Below are 5,967 nucleotides of genomic sequence, written 5' to 3'. Positions count from 1 at the left end.
ATGAAGGGGAAAGCCTATCTTTACGTGCCTTAAGTCTTGTGTCATCCGTTGCTTTTAAGAAAGACCAGGAAAGAAACAAGCAGGCCCATTTCCGGCCCTGGGTGAGATTTCAGTCATCGTCGGAAAGATTAAACAGCTGACTGTGTCTGTCCAGGCAAACAGGAGGGTGTCACAGTCAGCAGGGAGAGTGGCCCGAGTCCCCTAAATTCATCCAGACCGCCGCCGATCTATGCTGCCACCGTACTGAGAGCACTATGTGGCCTGGCCCTGGTGACAGCTTGCTCAACTTTCGACTGTGCCCATGCATTTTTTTTTTTTTTTAATGGCAGTTTCAACAAATTCTACCCACTGATGCATTATTTAACCAAATGTCATTTCCCCGCCTTTCTCATTTAAGAGTCATCTGTTACGTTTACACATTGGTACACCCATGAAATTAACATTACACGTGTTTCCTTCTGGAGCCCACTGAATTTAATTTCATTTAAGTTGTCATAGCCGTTGATGGCTTTCCGAAGCCACAGCAGTGCAGTCCCGGGCTCCTCGAAGGCTTCTCTTAACCCCATCCCGTCTCAAAAGCTGTGGCGCCTTTTTTGTGGGGCTCTATCTGGTCTGAGGTCTAGTCTGTGGTTAAGCTGAGCTTCGTCTGCCCGGTTCTTTTACAGGGTTTCTTATTGAGGAAGGGGTGTTCTCAGAAGCCCCCTGGCTTAGATGAGGCTTCCAAGCCGTGGTCAAGAAGTCTGGGTCTCTGGGGTCTTCCAGGCTGATCCAGGAGTGGCGGGAAGTGAACTGGGTGGGACAAGGACCGTCAAAGAGCAAGGCAGCTTGCATCCGTGCCACGTTCCATAGAGACTCGCTGGGAGAGGGGCTGCCTCCATCTGGTCCAGCACTGCGCCTCCTATTGGGAGGCAGAGGAATTGCAGAGTAACAATTGTGGGTGCGAGGGATTGGCCCGCAGCAGAAACAGCGATGCTCTCGGAAGGCAGAACTAGGACCTGTGGAGGGAACCGTGTGGCAGGCCTATTTTGGAGGGAACTATCGCCCCCATTTCACAGACGGGGAATCTGACGATCGGCGCTGTCCAGAGCCGGCTATTGTGTAAGGTACGGAGCGTCCCATCTTTGGAGGCGTTCGACAAAGAACCGAACGGCCCTCGATCATGTATTCGATATGTTTTTGTCATTACACTACAGAAATTGCAGAACTTCAGAAAAGGAAAGTAAAAAATCAGACAGAGGTCCTTCCCCTCCCTCCCCCCGCCCACCGTTTTGTATTCTTCAGAGTAAAATTTTTACCTCTGGAGACCTGGACCCACGGCCTTCCTTTTGCCTGAAACGACACCTTCTCTACCTGGCCCCCTCTTCCCTGTGGTTAAGACCTTGACTTCTCTGTTGCTGCTTCAGAGAAGGCTACGGACCTGGTCTGTATCACACCCCCTGGTCCCCTCTTTCTCCTCCCAGCACCCTGTCCATTCCTTCATTGTGTTAAACGCCTTTTTAAAAGTACGTTTGTCTGGTCTCTCCAAGTGCCCCACCGCCGCCCAACCCCTGCCAGACTATAAACTCCCCGAAAACAAGTTCAGTATGTTTTCAGTTCCGTGCCTCCTCAGCACCTGGCAGAGTAACTGCTCGCGATAGATGCTCAATCAATATTTGCGAAGAAAAGAATGAATACCTGTATTTATTGACATGGAAATGATGTCAAGGGTATCCTGTTGGAAAGAGAAAAAGCATGTGACACAGCAGAGCGTATACGATTATATATAATGTGCGTCTATAAAAATATTTGGAAAATGTTCACCAAAACGTCAACAACGGCGATATCTGGAGGCTCTGATGTTCGAGGGTTCTTTCTTTCTTCGTATTGTTCCGTAGGCTGAATTTTCTGCAGCGAGCGCGTATCATCTATGTAGACAGAGAAATCAAAGAAACCACACGGAACATGCAAAGGGGTAGAGAACCACTCTGCCTACAGATACACTTGGTGCTTATTTCTCAGGGGACAGATGGCAGAGTGTTCTGGAAACAGGTTGCCTGGATTCAAATCCCAGCTCCATTACCTCCTAGGCATTTGGCCCTGGGCATACTACCCCCCCTCCCTCTGTGGCTCAGTTTCCCCATCTGTGAAATGGGGGCGATAGCCGCACTCGTAAGTTTGCTGCAAGAACTAAATGCGATGATGCGTGGATAGGGCTCGGCCGGGTGACCAGCACGGAATACACCTGGCACAAACACGAGCCCACACAATTACTCCTGTCTGCGTCACGTGACAGCCCGAACGGTGACGAATGGGTAACACTTTGGAGAAATGTCTCTTTTTAAAAAGAAGGCGCCGGCAGAACATATTTATGGTTTATGATCAGAAGGCAGCGTTAATGGCCCATAATGTGATTACGATGAGGGTTTTTATTAGGAAAATTCCAACTGATTCAGTGTTAATTAACATACCGTTACTTCAGACTATTACTCTTCCAGTCCTTGGGGAGCTGGAGGAAATAAACCTGTTGTCAAAACCCTCACCCCGAGAAGTAAGTAAGAGGTGTTCCCTCCTCGGGCGGCTCCGTTTGTAACAGAAACAGATGTGTCGCTGCGTTTTGAGGTGGCAGAATTCACTGAGCCTGCGAGGGCCTTCGGGAGCGCAGAAATGGTGGCAGAGGTGAACATGTCAAGTGACAGGAAGGTCTTCGGGAAGACTTGCAAATGGCTGTCTCGGGGTCAAAAAAGCAGAGGGGCCGGAGCAGGCATTGACACCCCGAGCCACAGATGGGGGACGGCATGGGGCTCCTTGTCTACCCATCCTGTAGAAAGAGCTCCTCAGCCCGAGGAGTGAGCAACGTGAGTAGTGCGTTAGTCCGCTCACGCTGCAATAACAAAATGCGACAGACTGGGTATCTTCGACGACAGAAATTTATTTATTTACTTATTCACAATTCTGGAATCTGGACATCCGAGATCACGGTGCCAGCTGGTCGGGTTCTGTTCAGAGCTTCCTTCCCGGCTTGCAGAGGGCCACCTTCTCCCCGTGTCCTCCCATAGCAGACAGACAGCAAGCGCTCCTGTGACTCTTCTGATAAGGGCTCTAATTTCATCGATCTAGTGACCTCATTTAACCTTCCTCCCCTCCTTAAAGGCGCATCTCCAGTGCAGTCACGTGGGGGCTCAGGCTTCAACACAGGACTTTGGGTGGGAGACACCATCCTATTCATTCATTGCAATTAGTGTCTTTGGCATAGGAAGGGGCACCCAGCACGATTAAGCTACGTCACAGCTTCGCAGAAAAGGTGACAAGGTTTGTGTGGTGGGGTAAAGGCCTGGAAAGGGGAGAAGAGAAATGGAAGGCAGCCAGCCGCTCCCATGTCGTTATTTAAAGTAAGAGTATTGATGGCCACCATTTAATTTTCTTCATTTCACGAAAACGATCTTAGAAATGTTTATGTGTATATGGCCTGTCTCCCTTCTCTGGAGAGGCCGTGCCTCCTAAGCCAAGGTTCTTTGTGGCATGCGTGTTAATCTGTCACCCACTCCCAGATGGTACTTGGCATGCCACAGGTGCCCGTTTCAGTGACTACTGCCACGTGACAAACAACCCCAAACTTAGCGGCATAGAACACTACTTTTTTTTTTATGCTCCTGGATTCTGCGGATCGAGAATCTGGAGAGAGCCCATCTCCACCACAGACAGGTGGCAGGGGGGACCAAAATCACAGGATCGGTAGCTCTGCTCTGCACGGGGCACTTTTCTGAGCATCTGATTCCCTGGATTCCTCCCTACGAGGCAGGGGTCAGTATTGGCCCTCATCTTACTGATGATGAAACTAGCATCTTAGAGAAGTGATGTCACTTGTCCCCAAACTCATGGTCAGATCTCTCTGATTTCAAAGCCAGCCTCCTTCCCCCTTGTCGTGCTGCCTTTCCAGATGACTGCCCGTGTTTCCGAAAGCGAAGCAGGCCATCTTGGCAGGGAACCCCCCGCCTCCCAGCCCGACGGGTGCCTCTCGAGCAACGGCCAGAATTGTCCCTTAGGGGGCTCTGGGAAATGTAAAGAGGAAGGGGCTGTTTGTTGTGGGGACTAGGGGTACTAAATGTCCTGGGAGGCATGAGACAGTCCCACCCAACAAAAAATTGTCTCTCCCCAGATGCCAGTGGTCCCTGTTGAGAGAAACACTGCTTGACAAGGGGGAAAAAAACGTATAAAATATTAATCTGTGCTGATACCATCAGAAAACTTGCTCGGAGACAATAGAAACCGTTGCTTCCTTGCATGGTTTAGCTTAGGGACCGTCTTAGTCCATGCGAGCTGCTATGACAAAATACCACAAACTGGGTGGCTTAGAAACAGCAGGAATTTATTTCTCATTACTGGAGGCTGGCAAGTCCAAGGTCACGGCACCTGCAGATCCAGCGTCAGGTGAGAGCCCGCTTCCTGTTCGTGGTTGGCCATCTTCTCCCTATTTGGTGGAAGGGGGAGGGAGCCCTCTGAGGCTTCTTCTATCAGGGCCCTAATCCCATTCCTGAGGCTCCATCCTCATGACCTCACGACCGCCAAAGGCCCCACCTCCTAACGCCATCGCCTTGGGCATCGGGCTTTCAACAAAGGAAGTTCTTTAGGGGAGCCGCAAACATTCGGACCACGGCAAGGGTTAAAAGCCTTCGTTTTATGACAAATGAAGATCTGAATCCTAATTCCACAATGTATTAACTGACCGAGTCGAGTAAACCACTCCGAGGGGTGGCTTCCTTGTCTGTAAAATGGGAATAATCACGGTACCACCCTCCAAAGTGAAGGATACAATGTCTGTTTAAAAACACTCAGCCCGGCCCGGCACACAGGAGTAAGCTGTTATCCTAAAAATAGCTCTTTCATCCTTGACGCGTGGGAAAGGTAACCGCAGGAAGCTGGACAAGAGCTTGCGGGCCAAAGCACAGCGTCTTCACAGACGATGTATAACAGGCAAAGTGACCGGGACCCAGTGAGTTGCGGCAAAAGGTAACAGAAGCCATCAATACCTATCCCACCAGATGAGTGCATCATTGGAAGAGCCAGGGCTTTCGACAATAAATTCAATAGGACAGTTCAGCCATGGGCTGTGGTTTCAAGACTCCAGACTTGAATGGGGATCACGGGGGGAGGGCGGGAAATCCGTGAGCAGGAAAATCTCCCGAAGTAGAAGGAGACAGTTCCTCAGAGCAGGAGAAAAATGATGAGCGAGCTAGCCTCCAGTCTCTAGGGGAGCAGGCAGCCGTGAGGACTGAAGGTGGCACCCAGAGATGGATTCGAGACAAGTTTTCCACCTGGAGATGCTTTTTTTTTCCCCCCCTTTTCTTTTAGAAAGGCAGTTGAAAAGAAAAGAAGGTATCCAGAAGGAGCTTGGCTGCACATTGGATTACTCGAGGAGCTTTAAAAATTTTTCCAATACTGGCTCCCACCAAAGTAATTAAATGAACATTTGTTGGAGTGGAGCCAAGGCTTTTATTTATTTATTTTTAATAAGATGCTCAGGTGATTCTGATGTGCAGCCGGGGTTGAGAATCAATGGCTGAGGCCTGTGGGGGTTTTTAAATTTTTTTCAGACATGCTTTGCATCAGAATCACCTAGGGGGCTTGTTAAAACCACGGATTGCTGCTCCCCCAGCCCCAAGTTTCTGATTCGGAAGGTCCAGCGGGGGAAGGGGCGGGATGAAATTTGCATTTTCGGGTGCCTAGGTGTTACTGACGTTGCAGGTCAGAGACCCCATTCTGAGAACGTCCCTCCCAAGACAGGGCTTCTCAGTGAGAGCGATTTTGCCCCTCTCCCCAGGGGGCACGTGTCACGATTGGAGACTTTTTGGGGAGGGCGTTGCTGGCGGCTTGTGGGTAGAGGCCAGGGGTGCCGTGAAACACCCTACGGCTGCACAACTGTCACACCCTACAGTAAAGAATTATCTGACCCCGAAGAGCCATAGTGCTGAGGTTGAAAAAGCCCATCCC

This window comes from Pteropus vampyrus, unplaced genomic scaffold (assembly GCF_000151845.1).
Source record: "Pteropus vampyrus isolate Shadow unplaced genomic scaffold, Pvam_2.0 Scaffold413, whole genome shotgun sequence".
In the NCBI taxonomy this organism is placed as follows: Eukaryota; Metazoa; Chordata; class Mammalia; order Chiroptera; family Pteropodidae; genus Pteropus; species Pteropus vampyrus.
The sequence above is the reverse complement of the archived record's forward strand: the minus strand, read 5'-3'. Positions refer to the sequence as shown.